The sequence below is a fragment of the Thermobia domestica genome, chromosome 6, assembly GCF_964235325.1.
Source record: "Thermobia domestica chromosome 6, izTheDome1.hap1.1, whole genome shotgun sequence".
In the NCBI taxonomy this organism is placed as follows: Eukaryota; Metazoa; Arthropoda; class Insecta; order Zygentoma; family Lepismatidae; genus Thermobia; species Thermobia domestica.
Genome location: NC_137459.1, coordinates 173,029,664 through 173,056,676, shown reverse-complemented (window position 1 = coordinate 173,056,676; position 27,013 = coordinate 173,029,664). Strand labels below are relative to the sequence as shown.

The window sequence follows — 27,013 nt, the reverse complement described above, 5'->3', positions numbered from 1 at the left end:
AATACGAGTTGAACAAAATGTAAATGAGCCATACAATGAGCCATACAATGCCAGAACACAAAGATTATTTTATGAAAATAATGGAAACGACTGTGCTGCAGCACGCAGTATTTGTGAGTTAGCAACATTGAACATTCGTGTGTTCATGTTAGTACTGTGTGAAATGATACGAGTAAAATTTGAGATGGCGTAATTTGGATTAGGTGTACAATACGCAAGACGTTGGTGGTGCAAAGTGGGATATTTCTTCACTTTTAAACAGCGCAAATTGTGAGTTCCTAGTTATTCGATGCATGTGTATTCAAGAGTGCCAGCGCGTTAATTGTATCTAGAGCAATAATGTTCAAAGTAGTGACAATATATACAGCTCATGGGTAGGGCATCGTCGAAGAGGAATGGTGGACAGAAACCAAGACTAGGTAATGGAGATCGGCAATCATTGAAGAAAGTTGTCTCAAAAAGTACCGCAGACCCAATATAGAACAACTGCCTGCACAAAATTCAACCATTATCTGAAACCACATTCCTACGAGAGCTGCATACCTCAACATCAAAGACTGGGTTGCGATTTCGAAACTTGTCATAATTATTAACGTGGCAGCACGAAAACAAGACATGAATCGCCAATTTTGCAAGAGACGAATGTGGTCCAATGGTCCAATGAGACATATTTCTCCTTGTTCTCAAAGATATACATATGAATGAAGGACGTCCAAAAGGAGCATATTCTGGTCCGCCTACCGTTAAGCACGGGATTGTTTGCAGTTGTGGGGTGCAATTTCCTTGCACTCGTTTGTCCTATTACAGGTATTACGCTCAAAGGATGAATTACTGACAACGATATTTTATCTAACCAGATACATACGTTGGTACAGATGTTATTACCGGTCTTCCATTGTGACAGTGCGCAATACCCACAGACAGGCCCCTTTTTACTGTGGTTTGAGGAACACCATTACGAACTCCCAACACATTTCTTGCCCAATTCAATCCATTGACTCTAGCATTATTGTACATTTATAGTTAATTGTAGAATAACAATTCTGATGCACATTTTCTCCTCCGACATCGCTGATGCACTGAGTGCTGTTTGCTTCATGATAGTCCACTGTTGCCTTGGAAGTGATTCAAGAGTTAGTTGTATGTCTCAATTCTGCGATCAACACAATCTGTACTGTAGACAAAAGGATGTCCAACAGCACATTAATCAGGTGAATTACATTTTTTAACTAGATATATTTCCACTGTTTTGAAAGCTATCTGTACATTTGAATCGTGTGTTTAGAAAAAGAAATATATATGTATAAAGGTTGATGTTGCTGTAAATAGTTTGATGAGTAACGACTTAAGAGAACGTAATCGAGAACGTATCGATTTTGACTCCTTCCATACGAAGCATGTAGTTCCCTGCAATGCAATTGAGAAGCCTTTACTTCCTTTCATAAAGGCGTAGCACAGGGCCGGAAATTGGATTGCATGTCACCTTCTACTACTATGAAGATCAAGAGTTTCGATGCCCACGATACATTCATTCTATGGTTGTTGCGTTCTCTCTGTTCATAACAACATGACAGAAAATGTATAGCTTTCGATTACAAAAACAATATAGTGTTCTTGAAGAGCAAGTAAACTCGCGGACTGAATCTATGTCCACAGTCATTACAATTAGTTGTATTGTAAGTAAGGTTGGAAAGATTATCAATATAAATATCTGAAACTATCGTAATTTAATATTCTATTAGGCTATCCAAAGCACTAACTATTCGCAAACTAGCATAGTTTTAGTTATGTCAACAGCATAAATTTTGTTAATGCCCAGCACTAAAGCCGAGAAAGCTACTACAAAGTTTCCTGTTATGTTTATCTCCGAAGTCGAGTCAGGTAATACAGAGTTTTCTGTTATGATATATATCACCAAACTCATGCATGGTACTGCAGAGTTTTTTGTTATGATAACTATTGTTCAAGGAGATAAAACGCACTTCACGACAATAAAAATGCAACAGCAAGAAGGAAAATAGGGCAACCATCTAGCTTAAAGTAGAAGTTTGAATGATACAGCTCTATGCATAGTGTGGCAGCCCTTCAAGACATAGCAGGAAGTCGTGAGCATAGTCGCACTTAGTTTCACCATGGGCATCCAGAAAGGCTGCAACATTACGAGACATAGAATGATATCCATAAAAATGAATAACTACTACTCAGAAGTCCTGCTCGAGAATCGGAGTAACTACACCTGTAGTAATCTCCTCCTTCAGTTTCGTATCAACAAAACAAGCCACTCCTCAGATCGAGACCGTTCGAGATTTATGAACGTTTACCCGCGTTTCCTCTGCGCGTAGCAGTGAGTCGTATCAATAAAAGGAGTGATTACTCATTTCTCCCATTTGTCGAATGGTCATTTCGTTGCGATTAACCTATGGAGCAAAATCCTAAACGCCATGGAAGGGACAAGGAGCAACGACAGTTTCAATCAAAGTACATTTATGGATATTTTAAAAGAATTTCCAGTGATACTTTCAAAGTTACAGTTTTCAGAAAGCAAACGAAGGAAAGCCGAAGCTTTGAAAGCAGTTACAGTGAAATGCAACGAAATATCAAATACACCAACAACTGAGACACAAATCAAAAAGAAAATATTTAATATTCCAGCGGGAATGAAACAAAAAACTGATTTAAAAACCGGGAAACAAGAAAGTAATACTAAAACCATGGGAACAAACGTATTGGACCTGATGGATGATTATTCGAAGCCAGCAATTTCAAGATTAACACAAGGTCATATCACGTACTGTCCGAGGTCTTTGTACATTGTTTGGCTTTAAGAATGAAATCAGACACTTGGCCCCTTTATTTCCTTTAAAAATAAAAATCCAGCAACTCATATCATAAAGCACGTCCATCTGATTGCATTTTCCATACCATACGTGTCCCCTTCCGCCTTGACATAAACAAAATACATATACACGTATACCCCCTTCTTATTAACGTATTCGTCTCCAAAAATACTAGGTTTCTTCATTGCCACGTATGAACTCAAGTGTTCCGACAGCATACGGAAATGTATAGTGTTCTTACCACTCTGCCTTTGCTGCATTTGTATTACGCTCACTTGCCGGAAACAATCCAGTTTCCGAATTTCGCAATAATCGCATCCATTACACTTGTAATAGTCATCGACACAATACTTCGAGCCACACCAGAATCGTCTGACACTCCGACCTGGAATTCCGGATTACTTAGGTAACTCAAGAAAAACCGCATATTTTTGTATTTACTTAATGCGCCACCCCCAGTTTCAGTTGATTCTCCTAAAAAAAAAAAAAATGTGCTAACACTACATTTTCTTTCATGAACGTATATATATATATATATATATATATATATATATATATATATATATATATATATATATATATATATTGTAATCGCTATTTGCAACATTTCTGTGCAGTTTATAAATTTTTCTACGCTGCAAAACAATCATATACTCTGCCATGTTTCGCATGGGGTCACCTATTGAGCTTGCTCCACAAATTTGTAGAAGTTACTCGGACCACAGAGCAGTCTCTGAATTTTATTGATATCAAACGCGTAGTAGTTATAATTACTCAGCTCGAGAATTGAGGTGTGGTTACTCCAAAGGGGCTGGCTTCTCCGAGGTCAGCCGAGACGAGTAGTGCTCAGTTCTCCTTTTACTGATACGAATGCAAGTAGCGACTCCAAAATTCGGAGTAATGAGTAACTTCTCCGTTTTGTTGATATCGCCCATAGAGAAGATGTATTTCTGATGCCCTCCTGAGGTATGACACGCCATGCGCCTGCGACGTCTTGACAAGGCTCATCAACATGTCTCTGGTATGCAAAGCATTGTGCTACATAGCTCACACCTGTTTGATCGGCGTGAGATCAGATTTATGCGCCGGCCAAGAACGCAGTGGAACATTGTGTCTACCATAAAGTATTGCGTGTTACATGCGATGCCCCTTTATGCTGTTGGCAAATGGATCCATGCAAGAAGTGCCGTTATGGGACCATGACCAGATTTTTCCTGTCATAGATATACCATTGACAGGTTAAAGACCCATTAATTCATAGACGCGTGAAGATATGGAATCCAGTAGTACCCCATATCACATCAACTGTTTCCGTATTGTGGGAATGATAAAAGAATGCAAACATCGACCAGCCTGTTACAACTATACTCCCACTTGGTCAAGAGAGTCGCAGGAATAGGTGCCGCGCAATGTGTTCAGCATCCCCAGACAACGCCAGACTGTTCCTATTGACACTGATCATTGCATTAGAACCCCAAACTCTTGCACCACTATTTGGGATGTGGATTTCCAATCCACCATAACTATGTTGGGAAAAAAGTATGTCCTTTCGGTCTTTGGTATGACACGGATATTAGTATCCTGCATTTCGTTATGTATTACCTTCCTGGAGCCAAATTTTCCATATTTGCATCGTCATAGCTACTTTTCTTTTAACGCGTGCACTGATGCTGAAATCGGTGATCGAAAGCGAAAACCAGATGGAATTTTTACCACGTTTACCGAAGAGGGTTTGTTCGACCTTCCAGATACACATGCGTCACACATATACACGGCCACTACTCTGGCCTGCGTCTTGTTGCTTTTATCAACGCCATGTCTAGCGCACTTGTTGTTTCACGAAGCTACACTGCAAACATGTTACTGTTTTTTCATCATGCATATTATATTCAACAAGTGTGATGTAGTTCCCAAATACAAATTATTCCATACTATTCAAATGCTAACAAGCATCTGGTAATTGTGGTAAAAAATAATCTTTTATCAATAACTCAGCTATCCTTCCTTGCATGTCATTGGTTCTGGGTTCATAGTACTGGGTTTGATTCTTAGTGGAAGAGCACTGAACGCGTTACTGTCGGATTCCATCTCACATTTTAGGTTCATGTATCTTACAGTGCCGTTGATGAAAAGAGACGCTAAACTTCAAAAACGAACAAAGAAAAACCAACATTCGCTCAAGTGTCATATTTCCATAACTGTTTCGCTAATGACTACTTAATCTTCCACAGCAGCTTTCACATAAAATTGCCCAGCAGTTTGTATGTACTAGTTCATTTTGTTGTAAAGTTGCTGCATTAGGAATAGAGCATTTCATTGTAAAGTCCGAAGCTTTATTAAGGAATTAATTGTATTCAACTTTTTTCCCTCGCATTTTGCCGTTACATTCCAACTGATAGCGAATAATTAAAGTTTAACCAGTTGAGAATGCTCCAAGAGCATTGCCAGAACGAACATAAAAAGAATGGAGAGATGGAACGGGAAGGATAACTGTGACTGTTCCTACATGTAAAAGTAAATCTTTTATATGCACCATCTTCTCCTTCTCTCAAAAATTCGCAAAATATCATCTCTCTATGACTTACGATTCCCGAGATATGGCTTCTTAAATCTCCGAAATTAGAACTCTTTTGACCAATATCTGAGGAACGGTGACCAGTTAGCCAGTGTCCAGTGCCACCGGTTACTATTTGGTAGCAAAATGGCCATCATCCTCTTAAGTATTGATCAACACCAATATGATCTCTCTATGACTTACGGTTCCCGAGATATGCCTCCTTAAATCTTCCAAAATTCGGAACTATTTATTGACCATGATCTCGGAAACGGTAAGTCGTAGAGAGATCATACTGGTGTTAATCAGTACCTAAGAGGATGGTAAACATTTTGGTACCAATATTAACTGGTGGCCACTGGCAAAACCAGTGGCCAGTAGACACCGGTTACTATTTGGTATCAAAATATTTACCACCCTCTTAAGTATTGATCAACAACAATATCATCTCTATATAACTTACGGTTCCCGAGATATAGCTTCTTAAATTTCCAGGAATCGGCCATTTTTTAAGCCAATATCTCGGGAACGGTAAGAGTGATGGAAAAATTTCAAGACTCTCTCAGATAGTTTTTGATGCTCTATCAAATGGAGGGCTCAGAATTTAAAAAAATGCAAATAACAGACAGACACACACACACAGACAGACATAGAAAATTCAATAACGACTTTTTAATTTCATTGAAAATAAATCTATGATTTTTAAAGTAACTATTTTCAAAACAGCTGGTGTACAAAAATAATAAATCCCAAAATGTCTCATCAAACAATAAACACAAAGCATTGTTTCATTTTAGTATAGCCTTGCCTAACTTAATAACTTCCAAGTATTTTTTATTCTATGTAACATTCCTCTTTTAAGACAGATACATCACCAATTTGTCTATTCTGACGTGAAAATTTGAATTTTATCGAATAGAAAGTGTACGAACAGTATTATGGTTGGAGCGATACACAAGTTTTCCTTTTTTTGCTTGCCGCAATCTGTTCTAACAAAGTAGTTTTATCGTTGTATTAACTTTGTCACTGTTGGAAATCTGTTGACAAAGAGCTTGAAATATAGCTGTTCTAAAGATATAGTTCAAAATTGCGATTGGTAGATGAAGAGAAAGTGTTGTAGGTAGAAACAACAAAAAAAATCTGTGAGACTTGAATCTTTATTGGCGCCAGGAGAGGAGTTGTGATAGGAAGAAGAGCTGGTTGGTTTTGTAGTTGAGTGATGGCTAATGTCTTCAACATGGTCCCGTGAAGACGATTGCACCGGGCAGAGAATTTCGTGAGGTCCACTTCTATTACTTGATAAATCCCAAACGGTGGTTCTCTTTACCTCTGAAACGTGACAAGAATTTTCCTACATTCAGTTGCCATGGAGATCTGATTTGGCTTTGGTAGAAAGCTAGATAGTGTGGTGTGTAGTTTCAGTGTATTTATAAAAGTGATTTATGAAGAAGCTTAAAAGAACAATACCGATTTTATGTATATTGTTTTGTTCTGTGTGTTATTAAGAGTTTCCAGATACTATTCTAAATTTATATAAACAACATATATATATATATATATATATATATATATATATATATATATATATATATATATATATATGTGTGTGTGTGTGTGTGTGTGTGTGTGTGTGTATGTTGCATATTATTTTCACAAATGTTATCCTTAAAATATTAATAATTTTGAAATTGTTGTACGAAAATTAAGGTTATACATTACTATAACCTACTGTACTTTTATCATGTTTCCCTCGTGTTTTGCTTATAATTACAGAAGACCATATAGTATTATCTTGATTACAAGGATATTCTTGATTTTTCTTTGGCCATAACCATGCACCAAATAGAAGGTATTTGTGTATTGGGTACATCAGTTGTCCTTCGTACAGGATAGAGAACCAAATAAACATTATTATGCTGTGGGTAATATATCCGGAAGGATATTCTTAATCATCAATCATGATACGTCAGCAGGCATATTTTATTTGCTTGACTTTTATTTCCATTATCATTCCAAACTATTTCACATTACATTGTACAAAATGCACAAAACATTTTGAGAATTGTGAAATACTTTTAAAACTATAATGAAAATGTTTGAGGCAGTTTGATTATTTGCTTAGTTTTCATGCATACCCTTGATCAGATAGTGATGTTAAACTTTCAGATAGCAAGAGATAGAAGTCATATTGGAAATTAATCTGGCGTGAGCAACTTGTGTAGTTTTCTACATTGGTATGATTAACAAGTGATTGCTTTGTTTGAAGCTAAATTATCTGTTATTACTACCTAGTAATCACAATTGTCTGCAATAACATTTCACTTATCACTGTTAACTTCAATTTGTAATAATGAAGTTTAAATGAAATTCTATTGCTAGCAATATGCACATTTAAGCTATTTTGAAAGTGTAAAGAAAATAAATTACAAACATAAAACAACTACTGTAAAAGTCACATGACGCGGAATTAACAGTATAAATAAAATAAATTACAAATACAAAGCACCTAAAATCGTATGTCACGGAGGTATTATAATATGCAGTTAACTTTTCAAGAAGGAGTTATCCTAAATATACGATGTTTTAATTTTTTTGTATATATAGTACATAAGAAGTAAACTTGTTTAAAGCCAGCTTACTTTTACAGTATTATTGAAATAATAGATGTTTTAGAAAATTTACTTTAAAAAACGATATTTGAAAGGCTATAAAACATAAAACAGCTTCAATGTTTACAAAATATAACCTGTTGCTTATAGAATAATATGCAAGAAATTAATATGTGAATTAGATGTGACGATTATTGGAAATAATATTTTATTATTATTATTGGTATACGACAGCATGATTGAGTATCTAACAAATTACTCAACTGTAAAAATTTATTTCGTACGCAGTGTTTATTCTAAAGTGTTCTATGTTGTGAGCTGATCCTTTCCAAGTTTTGATCACGTTCGTTGTTTTTCCAATATTATAAAGATTGTAAGAAGAATCCATGAAATTATCAGCTTGCTTTGAACTGATTTTGGTAAAGGAGAGGATAAAATGTAAGAGTCCAACTAAATAAAGTTATTAGTGTGATTATAGACATAACTTTTATTATATAATAACAATCCATTTCGATCACCTAGGCAGGACAAAACTAATTCGTCAGAGACTTATGAAAAATATCAGATTTGGCATATTGTTGGTGGCTCTTTATGTACACCCAACCACAAAAGTATCTTCCCCCTAAGCGCTCTAATTCCATTACTTGGGGTCCAGGTCATTTGCAGTTGTGAAAACGCCTAGAGAGATGCAACCCAACTCACACGTAACTTTTCTCGGAACTGACAGCAGTTGGTAAACCTGATCCAGGTGTTAATGCAGGTAAAATTGTAAAGTATGTGACTAACGAAACAGTTCTCCACTCTAAGATGAATCTCTGTAGTTCGGATCGTGTTTTCCAAAGAACACTTTATATTAATATCAATATTGCTGTGTATGTAATGTATTATTTCTTTATATACTGTATGTATAGAGAATTAAAAAATACTGACCACGCATTTATCAGGAAATGCTTGAAAGTAGCTCAGAATATCAAATTTGAACAACTGCTGGAAATAAGTTTGTAAATGAGTGCCTCCATTGAGAAACCTTCTCCAATTCTCCTCATTTCAACATCATTTTCTTTCTGGAGGAGAGAAGATCGTTCTTGTCCCACAGAGTATGTATTGAAATTGAAATTGAATCATTTGGAAAAGTTTCAACCTGACCGGGATTTGAACCAGGGCCCGCCGAACAGAAGTTCAACACGCTAACCACTTACCTACCGCGTCACTTAACCTTTTATCTAAACTTTTAGCTAGTTAAAATCGTTGCATATAAGACTACACAAAATACTAATGCTCATATGAAAAGACGTTCCTTATGAGTGTCACAGTGACTTACTCGAGATTTTCTTCCTTAACTCAAAAGCAAGTTATATAGACCTTCGTCAATGAGGAAAATATTAGGAAACGTTCTTCAAGTTGAGGCTACCTCATCGTTTTTAACTGCTCCCGATTTACATTACTATTCTTCCTCATCATAACTTCTAATTTCCAAAGAAGAAGAGCAGGCAGCATTTACGCAGATTTCAAGAGTTTCAGCACTCGCGCGTTACCCTAGCCAGCTGTTTGAAGTTGGTCATCTAAAATGTACAGAAAAATTTGAGGAAGAGAACAGAACCTAACCAACCCCTGTGGAGCTTCTAACCTGTTCCTATTACTACTACTACTGCTATTATTATTATTATTATTATTATTATTATTATTATTATTATTATTATTATTATTATTATTACTTTTAATATCGATCCGTATAGTAAAAGTGCAAGCTTATTTTAATGAAAAAACGTTATATTTTCTATGAAAATTTAAAAAAATCGGTAAATCACTTTTTTGAGTATTATTTTCAACCCTATTTTAATGAAAAAAGTATTATAAAAATTTAAAAAATCCTTTGGCAAGGTTTGAACCCACGCCAAAAAGTATTTTCATTACTAGAAAGTTGCCCTAGTACGATCGGCCACGAAGGCTGACAGCAGTTATCCTTAATTTCCGCTATAAGTAGGTCATGACTCTTGATGTCCTATCTGTATCGGCCAATAAGATCAGAGGATATCTAAAATTCTTGGAGTATGTGAAAATGCAAGCCAGCAGACAGGAACGTAGCGAGGATTTCGTAATAGCGGGGATCCGTGATGAAATATTGAGGTTATCACACCAGGAGCTGGGTCATTGTAAACTATTTTACTGGTAAAATATTTTGGTTCGTTTAGCCATGATTTTGAAATGGGGAGAGGTGTGACATGAAATATTGTGGTTACCCACAAGAGACTCGATCAATCTAAACTATTTTACTGACAACGTACCCATATTGATTTGTTAGGACAATAAAATAAGGATATGTTAGTAAGTATTTTAGTAACAAACTATGAAGAAATCTCGAGTAAAAGGATATAAAAAATGAAAAAGATATAGTCTTCCGAGGTCTTTCGAACTCGGTTCTTGTCTTTTCTTCTTCTTTTTCTTGTCTTCGTTTACTGTCTTTAAGGATAGCAACGAGATCTCTTTCGGCAGTGAAAACATCCCGCGAGATGGATTAGTGTTGCCGTGAAATTGAAAATTTCTTTAACAAGTGTCACTTGAATCTATGTTGCCAGGCTCATATTATTGGGGACTATTGCTATTTCTTAAATACTACCTGAGAGTCTATTTGTTCGTCATTTGTAGTCCATAGGATTAGTATGGAGCTAGATGGAATTCAGAATGCTCCGTATAATATCATAATATATAATATCCATTTTTTTAAATTTGACTTCCCCCTGTTACCCCCACACAAAACTCCTCATAAGAAATAGTTACCAAACGCTTGCTGTAGCTTTATGTTTTTAACGCTGGTTTTTCTTTTTCTCGTTTCTTTTTGTTTCATCTTTCCTCTTTTTTTTTCATTTCTGTTCTCGAAGGGGTGGACTAAACCCCCGGACCCATCCTTTGGCTACGTCCCTGCGGCAGACATTATTTTAGCATTCTTTGAATTGCATCAACACGTGTAGAAAAAGAAAGTTCTATTTTTATCTTCGGTAACTACTAGTTTATTGTTTTATCTTTATATGAGAAATTTGTGGTAGATTGGCAAATTATGAAACTCGTGTGGCAGAGACACGGGTTCGAATCCAGTCGTGGCAGCGCCGTAACTTAGATTATTTCTGGGGAGGGGGCACGCATTAATACGCGCATTTGCGCCCCCTAGAAAAAGAAGTTTTCCTAATTCTTGGACCCTTTCTTTCCACCCACCTCTTACCATTTATGGGCCCCGGAACCTGTGGGCTCTTCCGCACAGCAAGGCCTGCAGGGTCGTTAGTTACGCCTCTGGGCCCGTTCCATACACGACAAATTAATTAAGGGGACAATATTGACAAATCTGACAACAATATACGAATATATATTATTTCTAATGCCCCTAATGTTTACTGAAATGGGCCCACGACCCATTATTGTTTTATTTATCTTTTGTGTGCTGTTCTGTTTATGTAATGTAGTGAACCTGTTTGATGCTTCACTTACAATTTCATTTTCGTATCGTATATGAAGTAAGAAAATTTTGTCTTAAAATGGAAACCCCTTGAACAGCGGGAAGCTTCCCTGGGAGGAAGCAGTCGCCCCCTGCCCCCACAATTTACGGTCCTGCGTTGTGGAAATATTTTTTCTTAATTGGAAGGTATTGTTTACATAATTGATTTTTTTAATTCTGTTATTCCTTTATTATTATTATTACTACTACTATTATTATTATTATTATTATTATTATTATTATTATTATTATTATTATTATTATTATTATTATTATTATTATTATTATTATCGCAAAATGGAGACTTGGCTACATATTTTATATTTTATGAATTTTCTGATTGGGTTTCTAGTCTTTTTGTTGAATAATCAACACACTCCACTTTAGGGTGTTTGGGGGAGGAAATGTTATCATGTTGCTTTTCATTTGTTTACTTGCACACTACACCAAGCCTGGATACCACACTTTAACTTTCTGTATCTACGGGAAGTACCCTAAACGTTGTGGTGATCATAAGAGAATAAGTGAATAAGTGATGAGATCAATGAACTTTGCGTATTCACATCATTTCAAATATCAGGTTGTCAGAAAAGTCATGACGTATTTCGGTAAAATATGACAAATAATGGTTTGTGGATATACTAGAGTTATTCTGATCATGCAATAGTTTGTCATGAATAGCTAAGATGTTGAGCGTTTTATGTAGTAGTATTGCTCTTTGTTTGGTTTGGGTTTACAGGTTTGATCAGAGATGGCGTGGGTCAATGAAAACTTGACCCACCACCCACCGCAACCCACTCTGACTCATGATCCACCATCCACCTTGGCCCACGCTGACCCACTTCGACCCACCACCCACCATGAACCACTGACCCACCAATATACATCGTCATCAACTCTGACACATGATCCACGTCCTTTTTTCTACCGACTAAAGAGTTTATACTTGTAATAAAACCAGGTTGTCAAATTCTAACCATCTGTTACAATAATGATGGATCTGACCTGTACGATATAAAATGGTAAAGTGTTTGTCATGGGCAAAACTACAATGAATTTCAATTAAATTATCATGCTCTAATTATTTCCTTGTTGAATTATCGGTACTTTTCAGTGGAAAAAGGATGAAATATGAAAGTCCCAAATCAAGGTACGTAGACCAACATACAAAAGCTTACATTACATTTTATGTCTTTTTCTCACAACTTTATGGGTTAATTGCCCTGTGCTCTAAGCGCTCCATATAATAAACAAGCTTCAGCAATTATTATAAAGTGTATGGTAAGTATATATGGATATATGATGCGAAGCACTGCATTTTTTGTTGAGTTGAGTTGATTTTGAGTTTAACGTCCCTTTCAGCAGCGAGGCTACATGAGACATGGACCTATCCCATGCCGTAAACGTTGCCAACTCCTAGTGGGCCACTTGCGGGTAAACGTCGATCGTCAATATAGCGACGATTTGAAGGATTGCCGCTAGTGTCCCACTGGCGACAGGGTTTCGTAGAGTCGAAACAGACATATCGCGTAGGGGTACTGAAGGTACCACCACGTAGCAGCAAGGACTTCGTTTTGGTTCGCGCCCCTTCTATTCGTCGCGGAGAAACGCGAAGGGACCAACACGAACTATCGCCAGTCATGTGCATGTTGTTATTATTGTGTATTATTTTTTCCTAAAGTGAACTTCGGGGGTCAAGAATAATCTCTGCCTCAACGTCATGAATTGAAAAATCTTGAGTGCGATAATTGTATGAATTTAGATGGCAACTGTCGTCGATCATTAAAAAGTTAGTATGGGAGAACTATGAAATAAAATAAATAGACACGCGTCATTTTGTTATACAATTGCATGTCGAACGCATTTTATCTTATCCTAAACAGTTATCGTCTCATATACAGGGTTAAAGGAGCACTCTGATTGATCGAATTAAAAAGATGTCAACGATTTATCCCATTGCAAGCGACGTTTCCTTCATCACTTCTGTGGCGAAGTCGGAAGAACATCCGCCTAGTAGTCATAAGGTTGGTGGTTTGAGCCCCCTCCAGGGTTCTTTTTTGGTACTTTCAAGTGTTTTTTAGATTCACCTTAATGTAAACAAATCACACATATAGGCGATTTAACATATTTTGGGGGAGTAATTTTGTGGTTCTTTGGCGTTTTGTCGCGTCAGAAGATGCTGTCTACAATCCAGTGAGCGGAGGGTCGGTGGTCAGAGTGCGTCATAGTGAGTAGTGGGTCACAGTGGGTGGTGGGTCGCAGTGGGTCACATGATGTTGACCCACGACCCACTAAACCACTCAGAAAACTCGATTCATTTGACTCACTGACCCACTCTAACTCTGGATTTGACACCACATAGAAAATAGAAGACCAAAAATTGCATGTTCACCGTATTATATTGTTTTACTTCAGGAGGGGAAGAACGCGCGAATAGTGTTTGCGATTTCTCCTGTCCTCCATGTTTCTGTGTTTCTCTTAAAGAGTTAGTGGGAAAATGTAAAAGCGAGTAAAAGACGTCAAAATAGCAAACAATGTACTGAGAAAGGTTCGTTAAACCTGTTAACTTAAAAAAAAATAATCCAGTGCCCTGAATCACCAGATTCCAATCAATATAAGTATCTGTCCAATGCCGTGCCGTGAAAAATCAGGGCCCGAGGTGAGAGCATATGGCAGGGCCTCCGTACATATGAGCAAGGCCCGGAAATTTTCTTCAGTGGGTGTGTAATGAATTAGAGAGGCTTTGTAAATTGTATGTTTTATGTTAAAAAAACAGTTCTTAAGTATCTTTCCTTAATACTACATACACATAAATTTAGCATAACCTGGGCAAAGGGTTGCATTATTTGCTTTAGTTATGAATAGGAGAAAAGAAAAATACTTTCCTTTCACTTTTATTTGGTATTGTATGAACACATTTTGTTATTCTCACTCTCACATACACACACATATATACTTGTCTTCAAACATATATTTTGTACTACCAAAACCAAAGTTGCACCACGTTCATTGGTTCTTCACGTATCTTTATATATAGGAGTTATCTACACATTTCTGTGAGGTTGTTTTAACCAGCGCTCTACTTATGTTGTGCCCACAGGAAGTAATAGAATAACACTTGCTACTTCAGACAGAGTTGGGAACATACTTCTCCACAGGAAAGATCCAAGAGTTTTTGGTGGATGCTGATGTTAGGATCTGGAGGAACACTCTTGTAAATTTTATACTCAAGTTCGAGTTCAGGTTTATTATAATGCTGGCAAAATGTCTTGATCCGTGGCAAAAATGAGAACTAAACTCTCACCCTCAACATACCCACGCATTGAGCCAATAAGGGTTCAGCTGTTGCTAAGCGAGAGAGCCTTGCAACCGTGGGAGTGGAATTCTTTCAGCTGATGGCAGCGCTTGGAATGGAATACTAGATAGCAAGTCAATGTGGTATATATATATATATATATATATATAATATCATACATATATACACATATGTGTGTGTGTGTGTGTGTGTGTGTGTGTGTATAACACTTCAGATACTGTCCAGTTCAGTTAAGTCAACTGAGTCGGGCTTGTTTTTGAGCACGTCATAGAAGTGAGACAGCTGTTTGAAAGGACCACCAAATCTTTTCTTTATGTTGCTGATAATTTTTTAATTGTAATTGGAGAGAAGAGCCTTGAGTTCTTGGGGTTCAAGCTTTCTTCCATTCTCACACCCTCAGATTTTGCCTTTCCTATAACACTTTCAGCATGATCTGAAACCTCTTCAAAAATGATATTTTCTAAATGTGCAATGACACTTTTTAGCAAGTTCAGCGTTGTAACCACATCATTTGCATTTGACATTTGCAGACTTTTGCTTAATTTGCAAAAACGTATTTAAGAGTATACCTACTAGTGTGAAAGTTGTTAATGTCTTTCTTAGTTGCAGCAGTAGTCTACAAGCATTTGATGACATGTCACCTCCATCAACATAGATATGCTTGAACGCAATGCATATTGCTGCATAATGTTTGATTATCATAGAAACACTGCATCCATATGAAAGCCACCTAGTGGAAGCAGTTTGCACCAATTTGTAAGAAGTAGCGACTATTGAAGATTTCACTTTCTGCAGAACTTTCAGCCGCTTGTGACTCCCATGAAATGCTGTGTACAGTTTATTCATTACATTTACAACCCTTTTGATATCTTTTGAAGTTCCACACGCCCTCATCAAAGCCAGTTGCGAAAGGTGACTTCTGCAATGAACGAAAATAAATCTAGGCGAATTCTCTGAGACGTGCCTAAACTCAGGATTTTTCACCGCTGAAATCTGAAGCACCATCAAAAGCCACAACAGTCAGTTTTGCAGTACTAAGCCCTATTTTATGTATTTCTTGAATAATTGTATCTTTGATGCATTTTGCCTTAGTAGACAACTGGAACAGCAGAAACGGAATTCTCCTTCATTTTGCAAGCCTCTATGCGACGTATACAAATACTCTGAATTTCTCTTCCATTAAAATATGTGCACTCGTCTGTCATGAGAGAATTTACTGATTCTAGAGAACGTGACTTTTGTACATTTAGTGATGGCAACACCAAAAGATTTTAGGATACAAGTAATAGAGTAATGCGACAAATGGTGTGCATACTCTGGTGTTTCTTGCATGCTGCTTTATTGTTCCTGATTGTTCTAGCAATGATACTGTACTCCATTTGGATGTATGTGGTATTTCTTCGGAAAATAGGAAATATGCGATTTTGAACAAGTCTTTACCACCAATATACCTTCACGTTGAATGTTAAACTGCTGATGAACTTCGAGTAGCAACACTGTCACTTTGCAACGAGGCCTGTACCACACATATATGGTATTTACTTTTTGTCATGTATTATTGGCTTTTCTGAAAGTTCCCTAGATGAATATAAAGACACAGGGACTAACAAAAGTGGTGTACTTTTTTACAAATTATTCCGCCCATTCATCTGACAGACTGACATTCACACATCAATGATTCTTATTTCAAGGTCTGTTATCGAGTGAATGAAACAAGAGTAGTTTACAATGCTGCATTTGACGGAACAACCTGCATGCGCCACCACCACCAGGGCGCCGGCTTATCGCGGATATATTTTCAGTTTCTTACTGCTCTTTTGGAGCTACCTAATTACCTTTATTTTACTGATTATAGCGAGCCAGCTTTGACATTGTTTTGGTATCAGATTTAAATTCTAAGATGGATTGTTCATATGATTCTCAAGCAGTTCTTTGAGCGCAATACTTCACACAATTTCGTGAGTAGAGGAATGAAAATGTAAAATCGAAGCTAATATTTCCAGTCATGCTATTGAAGCTAATATTTAGATTGTTGAGTTTCGTGCCTGCTATTAGAAAAGTATCATCAAGACATAATTTATTGTGCTATTTTTTACACTTATGGTACCGATGATAGTAATAACATAAAAATTGTACACCCCCTTTGTGGTATCGAACTATTTTGCCAGGGGCATATCGTCTATCACGGGGAGTGTGTAAAGGGGTGTTGAGGGGGTGTAAAAATTCCCTGCGTATGAGTTGTCAATTTAACGTTTTCTTTAAAGTTTAAAGTGGACTATTCTTTCTTCATAATACTTTACTATTTTATCATGACTGAAATCAGAAAGTTTCAGCATTATTACACTGGAATCGTAATAGTGTGTAGTTACTGAATTCACTGCAGCTCCATTTTTTTCTTCTCCCAGAACAGTGATGTCTTAGAGTAGTCCCTTAAGCGTTAGTTTCATAATGTTGGGGACGCGAGTTCGATTCCAGCTGTGCCAATTCAGGATTTTTTTATAATCTACAAAACTGATACTTCTGATGTATAGTAACATAAAAAATATTCCATTTCTCTGGGTCTAAGAGTTGAGACGACTTCCTTTACAGGTGAAATGCCAACAACACAAAATTACGTCATCCATATTAACCTTCTTTCGTAACTGTCTGGCAAGTAACGTGCTTGGACAAGAATTTATGAACATGTAAGGGCTAAACACGTCCTTACTGCTGTAGTATGGGCCAAAAATGAGTTCCAAGGAATTGTTAGTAGCTGTGCACAAATTGCTAATAGTGATCGAACTTACAACGCTAGTCACGGGAATGATCCTATTTAAGATGTCACGTCACCTTTCTACCTAGAAGAATGGCGAAACAAAATGCATTACTGTTATCAGCTAACAAACATTTATATTCCATTTCTTGTTGTCATAAAATGATAACTCTATCTGTAAATCCATAAACGTAATATTATTGCGTTCATGTGTAAACCTAAGAACCATCTGACATATTCTATATCTTTTCTGTTCCAATGAATACCTTCGACTATGTTACTTTTTCCTTTCCATTGTGGTAATAATAATAATAATAATAAAGGAATAACATAATTACAATACCAATTACATTAACATTAACTTCCCATTCAGTTTGAACCCAAGTAGCTGCAATGAGAGTTTCCTGCTTTAACATTTTTTAAACAAATCGCCCCAACCGGAGTATTGTTCGCCACTGGCACCTCATGTCCTTCCTACGTATTCCAAACACCCCCATCAGGATCCTGCCGCCTACAGTCGGATAATGTGTCCTTGCCGGCCAGATGCCGCGGTCGGATTGCCCGCGCCGGACACCGGAGTCTTTCCGCACGATTTTTGACCGCTTGCATACTCGGCAAAAAGTTGGCAACTTTGAACAAGTAGGTCGTCGTGGCGCCGCGGACTTGTGCCGGCTCCATACGGCGGCCAGCCACCGTCGACGCCGGCAATCCCTGTTTCCAACCGCAACTTCCGCAACTCTGTTCGTGTTCGGATTACAGGAACACAAACAGAGAAATACTGAGGACAGTTAAAATTCAGACCTTGCTCTTCAGAGGAATTCGAATCCCTAGTAGATCGCGCCTCATCATCAGAAGCCGAACGCCCGAGATCACCCGGCTAGTGCCACCGGCTCAATTTGCCACAAAGTCCTCATATGAATATAAGAAAATAAACTGGTAGTTATGGAACATAAATATAGAACTAACTATTTCTACACGTGTAGATACAATTCAAAGAATGTGAAAATAATTTCTGTCGTCTTTTCTTCTTTGGAATTTAGAAGTTATGGTAAAGCCGGTGCAACTATGTACTACAAATATAGCATTTATATACCTGGGTCAGTTTCGCACTCTAAGAGTCATTTGTTTTCATGTCGTCACTTGGGACATTGTTGCTCCTTTTTCCAAGCGATTGTGTACAAGAAGCAACAAACGCATCAAATTTATTAGATGGCAACTGTCGCCGATCATATGAAAGTGAATATTGAAGAACAATGAAATAAAGTAAATAGACACTCGTAATTTTGTTATAAAATTACATGGTGAGTAGATTTTATCTGATCCCAAACGGTTATCGTCGAATATATGCACATACTAGGCACGTTTCCTAGGTAAATGTCAGGCATGTGCTTAGGGGTGGACATAGAATGTGACTATCACTTGCCATCCATGTGATTTCTCTCTCAGAGGTACATAAGGCACATACTGTCACATACTCATGTACCTGAGGGAACATGATAGGCATATGCCTGCTATGTGATTGTACTGTTCGGTTATTTGGGCCCCCTAGAAAAAGTTGTTTTTCTAATTATTGTTCCCCCTCTTGCCAACTTTCTCTTAATCCTAATAGACCCCCCGGAGCCTGTGGGCCCTCCCGCATGGCAAGGTCTGCGGTTCCATTAGTTACTCCCTGGCCCATTCCATACATGACAAAATTATTAAGGGGACAATATTGATAAATCTCAAAAGCCATACGAATAAATATTACTTTTGCGATCATGAAATGATATCACTCTGTCCTATTCTAACAAGATATTCCTATGAGAGGACTAAGAAATACTTGTGAATGCAAGAAGAAAGATAAAGATAAGTTTTGGACTAGTATTTTTTAGGGTCAAATCCTATCGACTATGAAGAGTGATGGGTCAAGGGCATGAAAATCAGATTTTGAAAGGCATATTGGGAACCTAGGATTTACATAAGGAAAATAATTGGATGTGAAACAATGGCGCAAGGGGATTTGTACAGCGTTTATCAGCTTTTGAGCATTGCTTCTGCTATGTCGGTCGCTCTTCACTCTCACTCTCAAGCTGACAAATTCGTTCCCATTTAGTGGAAAATGGATAGCGTGTTTCCCGCAATGTATCATTAACGTTACCCTTTTTGTATGCACAATGACTTCTAAGATTAAATGAATCCCTTGGCGTGTTTTTTTCTTAAGTTCATTAGAATAAATAGAATTAGTACGGTACATTATATAATACACACATAGACTTAATATAATGTGTATATCGATTTAGTTTAATGAATAGGTATCCATACAGTTTCAAAATTAATGGAGAATTATTTTTATCGTTCAGAGAGCATTTTCAAGAAACAAACATTTGTTGAGTTTGCTCTTACTACTCGGAACGCTTCGCATCAATTAGAAAGTTTCGAAGAGTCTGACTTAATTTTTTGATTCTAGTCTGATTATAACCCAACTAGGATGACTAGGATGACCTAATTGCTGACTGTAGTCAGTGAACAGTCGGGATAGACTGAGGAACTACAGCTAAAAATGACATAATAAGCTGTTACGTAGTTAAATAAGCCAGACGGATTCGAAACTTTATAATTGGTGTGAAACGTTCTGATAGTAAAGGCAAATTTAACAAAGGTTTGTTTTCTGAAAAGGCACTCTGAACGGTAAAAATAACCGCCCATTAATTTTAAAACTATATACATACTTATTCATTAAATTAAATTGATATGTACACTATATTAATCCTAATAATTAAGAAACCGATAGGTTTATCACCACAGAAACAAAATTCGAAAATTAATTCCTATCGCATGTTGTTGGATCACTCTGATCACGATTGTTGTTAATTGACTTTCTAAATCGCACCTTTACTTTCTCAGATCGTCCTAACGTATTACTGATGCATTCAATGGTATGTTTACCAAAGGCTTCTAAACCAGTAGTGATTTCAAAATATTTCTCTGGTGCAGACCTTCAATACAGGAGGCGAGGGAGTGAAAAGGTGTACTACAAAAATACTCGTAGCCCACATTGAACATAAAGTGACATATGGTTCTGCACGAAAATTTTGTAGGTGACTGCAGTAGGAAAATACCCCTGGCCAAAATCATTATGTTTTCCCTAATAAAACTCTCTAAACCTTGTCCATATTTACATTGCGAGAGATTTTCGCACCTATCCTAGACGTGTACAAGTCCACTACAATGCTAACATGTATTAATAAAAAGGACAGCAATATAAGATATACAAGTATATATATATACTTTTTCAATTAACAATGACAAAGTAAATAAAAAAGAGCAATGGCTTTAACCAGTTATGTTGTCTCAAAGCTATAAATCGCTCGTCTTTCCACCATATACTCTATATTCATTTTACTTATATTTATTCTTCATAAATTAGTCACATTGTATCATTTATATATAAAGAGCCGAGGAAAACAAGTAGAGAATAAGAGGAATGAAGATGGAGGTAATAAACCAAATGGTGATAGCCAAAGAGGAAATCTTGTCGGTTGTATATTCAAAACATATATATCTACTTTTGAGGTATTGAATTCGATTCCTTAGAGCACTTCTGAGCACTAACACTTTATTTAATTTAAAGCGCCAATTTACTTTTATTTAAATGACTTTGATGAGTATTTTCGGTATATTGGTTGTAATTCTGATCCCCTGACTATATATTGTGTTGTAAACATTTTTTTATGTTGATGGTAGCACTAAATCTTAAAGCATACCATAAACTTCCAAGTATGGTTCTCTGTCATTTGCTTCCTTTAGAATTGAACCATTAAAGTATTTTTCTCCTGTAGTGTAGGGTCCAGCACTCATAATTTATATATTGTTAAAAAAAAATATTTATCTAGGTTGCTGCTCGCTTCACATACCTGACTTCTAATGCGTCTCTGTCTAGTCATCTCCGAACTTCTTATCATTCCAACAGTTCAAACAGTGTTGTACTTTGAACTGTGTTGTGGTCTCTTCCTTTTAAATCAGAGAACGGGATGTAAATATGTTTAGACTTGGAACATTTCACGAGTACGTAAGGCAATTACTTCAGTCCTGATATGTAGTCGCATTTCGGAGTTGGAAACTTTGTTGTTCATGTGTTACTAACAAAGCATTCACAGAAAAGATAATGCCTTTCTCATGCGATTAAAACTGCACCGTCTGTTTGTTTCGTAACAGTGTGCACACATTATGTCTCGCTACTATTGCTTAACTATATCTTACAAGATCATGTTTGAGCTCCCGAAACATTGAATAAAGTATACTTTAAATGGAAGGGAATATGAAGGAAAAATAAAGCGTATTCGACTATTTATGTCTAAATGTGATATATATGATTTAATGTAAATCAATTGCAATTTACTCATAGTTGTACTAAAATACCCCCAGGAATGACTGCTCAGAAACAGCTAACAAGCTGTTATTAAGTGTCAATTATAGCTTACACGGTATTGTAGACTGTCCATAAAAGTCTACATACTTTGATAAGCTTATAAATACCTGGAAAGAAAAAACCTGTTGAAACTTCACAGTTATTCCCTGATTGAAAAGAATTTATCTTTCTAAGAAATTTTAATGTAAAACTTTACGAGAAAAAAGTATTAAGAAAAGATCAAGATGAAAAATGATGCAGTAAAAGTTTTGCGCCCTTATGCAAAAGAAGTTATGAAGATCTGGACTTACTATTAACGTGGGCTCCCAACCATGACCGGAGCTTAATTCAGTGCAATTGGTGGATACACTGACTCTCATGCAAGGTCAGCCTTCATAGTATAAGCGGTTCCCCATCACACTATCTTGTCTTCAAGAGACAGTCATAGTGAATGACGAAGTAATTAGTGTAATGGTTGAAATTCCACACTCTATTTAAAAAAAAACTGCAGTTTAGCAAAACTGCGTTGCATAAATGAGGATTAAGGTGATTATACGTCCCAATTAATCGGGATTGTCCTGGTTTGAGAACGCAAAATATTTTTCGGATTAAAAAAAGAATAACACATTTTGTCCAGATTATTTTTTTTAAAATTAACATGTGTAGTCTTTATAATTTATTTTAGCACAATAATGAATTGTGCTCAATTGATGAATAATTTAGAGAATCCCTTAATAAAGCACAACATTTCTTGTCATTGCCAGCACACAGTGCGAATATAAAGAGTTTCCGATGGGATCTTTTCACTGTGGACAAACGAAGGGAACAGGTTCACTACTAGGAGAATTAAGTATGTTTTCCTGACTTGTTTCAATTTCAAAAAGTATAATGTTCAAGTGACTTTCATAAATGCTTACTAAATTTGACTTGTTGAATGCAGTAGGAACTTCAAGCAATAAAACATAATTGAAATACTTACCGTAAGTAAATTACTTTCAATTATTAATAATCTAATGGCAGAATTATGGCACATTTTTTTGTAGCCCGCGGTTGCTGAGTGATACAGTGTTCCCCTCTGGTGTGCATAATCCTTGGTTCGATGTCATCTCGGGCCAAAGTGAGTTTTATAGTGGTCAAACACCGTGTAAGGAATTTCTTCGGTGTTTTACTGTTTCCTCCTATTTTCTTCATTCCACGATTTCATTTCTCATAATCACCGCTTCTTTTAGCTTAAATTGCATAACTGAGAGAGACTTCATTTTCATTTTGGCACATAGTTTTTTGTCACAACAAAATATCATTATTAAGTTTTATTGTAATACAATTGTGTGTTTATTTAACAATGCTTTATTATTATGTTCTAACTACATAAAAAACTGTTTTGTTTCACATTTTCATTTTGTGGTTTACTCTTTTAGTGTAAAATTAGCAATTTAGTCCAAAATAATTTTTGCTGCATTTTTTTAAAGGTGTTCCTGTTTTAGCTGTTGATATTATGACCTTTCTAATGACGCTGAAATTTATGACCGTGTGCTCTTCGATTTAGTAATTGAGCTCTCTACCGCTGAGCCATACGCCCTCTTTAACTGTTAACATAAATCTCTACATCCAGTGTTTTGAAATTAAGCTGTACTCCACGTTTGCTAAACTCGGATGCCATTTAGAATGCAAATAAAACATTTAGCTTAATATCTCAATTTGAAATTTCCCCAGTTGACAAAGATAGGTAGATAAAGTATACATATAGAATGGTGTCTATGATTCAGATCTACGTTACGTACCAAATAAACATTTAGCATTAGCGTACAAAACGAATGTAATGTTGTGTTCCTAAATAATTGAATTATAGCATTTTAAACTAGTCAGCAGAAAATTTTAGTGTGGTGACGTTAGTAAACAATTCAAGCAAGAGAAGTACAATAGGACTACTGTTCTCTATGGGTGTAAGGCAGAATAACTGATTCTTTATGAAGAATGAAAAATCCATGTGTTTCTGTTTGACGATAGAAGCCTTGTTTTCTGAGTAGAAGCCAGACATGCTTTTGGCTACAGGCTTATGTATGCAGAGCACACGTTGAATGCGACAATGGAACCACCGTCTGACAAACAGGATATTATAAGGTGAAAGAAACTTCTTGAGACGATATTTAGAAAAAAACTAATCGGGAGTAGGCGATGCCTGGTCAGTAGAGTTTCTTCGAATCGCGTTTCTCGTAACATTGCGTTCTACAATCATTTGCTTAATTTTATTTTCCATTTTTTTTCCCACTAAACTGGATTGTTCAACACAGATGAATCATCTGAATGTTTCATTTCTTTTATCTCTTCAGAATTTGTTGAATCTAAAATATCTGGTCAATTCAAGTCCTGTTTAGACCCAGTGTCCACTCCAGAGTTCCAATACAGGGAAGTCACATCAATAATGGCGGAGAAACCGACTTTTCTCCTCCCCACTTTGCCAGTGAGTTTTTCACTCGATTTCACTTATTTAAATACTGATGTATGGCATGATTAGTAAGGAAAAATTGCAAAGAATACGCCATTGCATAATCATCTATCCATTATATGTCTTATATACGCTATTACTAAACGTAATTTCTGTACTTTTCTCGACACGAAATTGTAGCAGCAGCAGCAAAGAATACAAATGTGGATTCGATGTTGCTCATTTCTAAGGAAAATGAGTAATTCAATCCAAAATTCATTTTCAGCACCAAGACTTAGACCGACTGTTTAATGTAGAATCTGAACCACACATGCTCCTACTGGAAATTAAGCCCTGCTATTCCATGCTGAAGATGAATTTGCTAACCATATATCCACGAGGAAGCTCCAAAATATGCATGAAGTTGTGCAAAAATTTAATGGACAAAATATTTACTGAACCTCATGGGCGTTCTCCGCCTCAAAATTATCCCACATGACTTGATAATAAACTTTTCTCTATTTATTTGTACTGTATATTATAATGATCTGTTTTCATTGCAAGTATATCACTGTAGATTCGCATACTTCTTTCACAATAACATTTCAGAGATAAATCAATTAAAAAAAAAGTAGTTCAACACTATTCATTCGTTTTCTATATGCTTCTAAAAAAGAGGAAAGTAAAATTACATTTTCGGTGTTATTAAATTCCGAAATCATAAAATACATGAAGAAAGTATTTTATTTTTCACTTCGCAATAATTTATACCCTGTATGTTAACGTGGAAATATATTGCGGATTTCACTTGTCCTTGAAACAATATGTTTGCCTCAGATGCTTCATTTCCAAAGGCCAAAAACTGAAAATTACAATGCCTGGTTAAATCAAAATTGTCGTCATTTGCAACCACACATTTTTTTTTAAATTGCTCAGTCAACGATTGGATTCCGTGGCGAAAGAAGTCTGCAGTATTATTATTATTATTATTATTATTATTATTATTATTATTATTATTATTATTATTATTATTATTATTATTATTATTATTATTATGGGAGAGTGGTAGAGGGCTCACTTCTGGTGCGACTAACCAATATTCCCCGCTCACGCGGTGAACAGCATCATATTCGTGGGTTTTCTCGAGTTTCTCCTGTTCCCTTTCACATTGTCATTCCATCAATCATTCCATAATTATTCAGTTCCATTAATCATTCGTCTCCTTTAACCTAATGACCATAAACGTGAGACGTGAAACTAGAAATTTCATTTCATTTATTATCATTATTTGGCCTATTTGAATGATCAATAAATTTACGTGTTCCAATTAGACACATTTTCATGTGCTACTTCTTAGTTTTCTAAGTTTATCTACGTTATTGAAACGCACGTTTAATAAGATAATGCGTATCAAATGTCGTTTATCAGTTGATCAGAATTTTGTTTGATACGCCACACGTTCTCTATATAACTAACTAACTAACTAACTAACTCTATGGCCTATGGAACCCGGAGGTTCAGTGCCGCGTTCACAAAAGCTCTCCACTGACTTCTATCCTTAGCTAATTGGATCCAGTTTCTACTTTGTATTCCTATCTCTGCGAAATCCATCTTAATATTATCCTCCCATCTGCGCCTAGGTCTTCCTAATTGTCGTTTTCCTATGGGTCTACCAGTCAAGACTTTGAAAGCGTTTCTACTTTCTTCCATTCTAGCTACATGACCTGCCCACCTAAGTCTCCTAGACTTGACGACCCTAACAATGTTGGGTAAACCGTATAAACTATGTAGTTCCTCGTTATGAAGCTTTCGCCATTCCCCATTCTCGTTCCTCTTGGGTCCGAATATTCTTCTCAGGATCCTGTTCTCAAATACTTTCAGTCTATGTTCTTCCCTCAGAGTAAGCGACCATGTTTCGCAACCATACAGAACAACAGGCATGATTATCGTTTTATATATTTTAAGCTTCAAATTCCTCGACAGAATTCGCGACGACAAGAGATTTTGAACCGAATAGTAACACGAATTCCCTGCTTTAAGTCGACATTTAATTTCTTCGTGAATATGATTTTCTTCTGTTAATATTGATCCTAAATATTTGAAAGTATCCACTTACACGTTCTCTATATAGACAAATTAATTATATATTGTGAACTATTTATTAAAACTCGCTCTTTTGTCTTATTTCAGAACTACTTCAGCAAATGAATTTTGTTAAATGGACAAGACGATGGGAAGAGTAAGGTGTCCACAAAATGGATATATATTACGTGGGGTAAGCATTAAACGGCTTTTTCTTTTTATTTAAAAAAATATATGTACTGCATGTTTAGCATGTTTACTGTATTTTAAACCAGTATGAACGAAACAAAATTTCATGGTTTTATTCGACTCTTTCTCTTTCCCTGTTACTTCGTGTGTGAAATTTTGCAGTCAATTGTTCAGTACTTCTGCCATCCCGATTTTCTCTAAATTTTGCATGCATACTTATCTGACTACAGAGTAGTGGCTTTGTCAATGCTGGCCTAGACTCTGAGCATTAATTATACTTTTTTTTTCTTAGAACGGAATACAACCGCAAAATGTGTTCATGAATGATTATATACTCAAATAGTTCATATTTTCAACATAAGATGACGCTACTGA

The 27,013-nt window shown here is 36.3% G+C and overlaps 1 protein-coding gene across 2 annotated transcripts in view; it reads left to right on the top strand.

The window, feature by feature from the left end:
• The window catches only part of LOC145688337 (protein O-linked-mannose beta-1,2-N-acetylglucosaminyltransferase 1-like), a 312,951-nt gene that overhangs the window by 145,601 nt on the left and 140,337 nt on the right, over positions 1-27,013 (top strand). For both annotated transcript variants that reach the window (XM_081762458.1, XM_081762459.1), the window contains exon 2: positions 26,558-26,642. The gene's annotated coding sequence lies outside the window, so the exon portion shown is untranslated. The remainder of the gene's footprint in view (positions 1-26,557; positions 26,643-27,013) is intronic.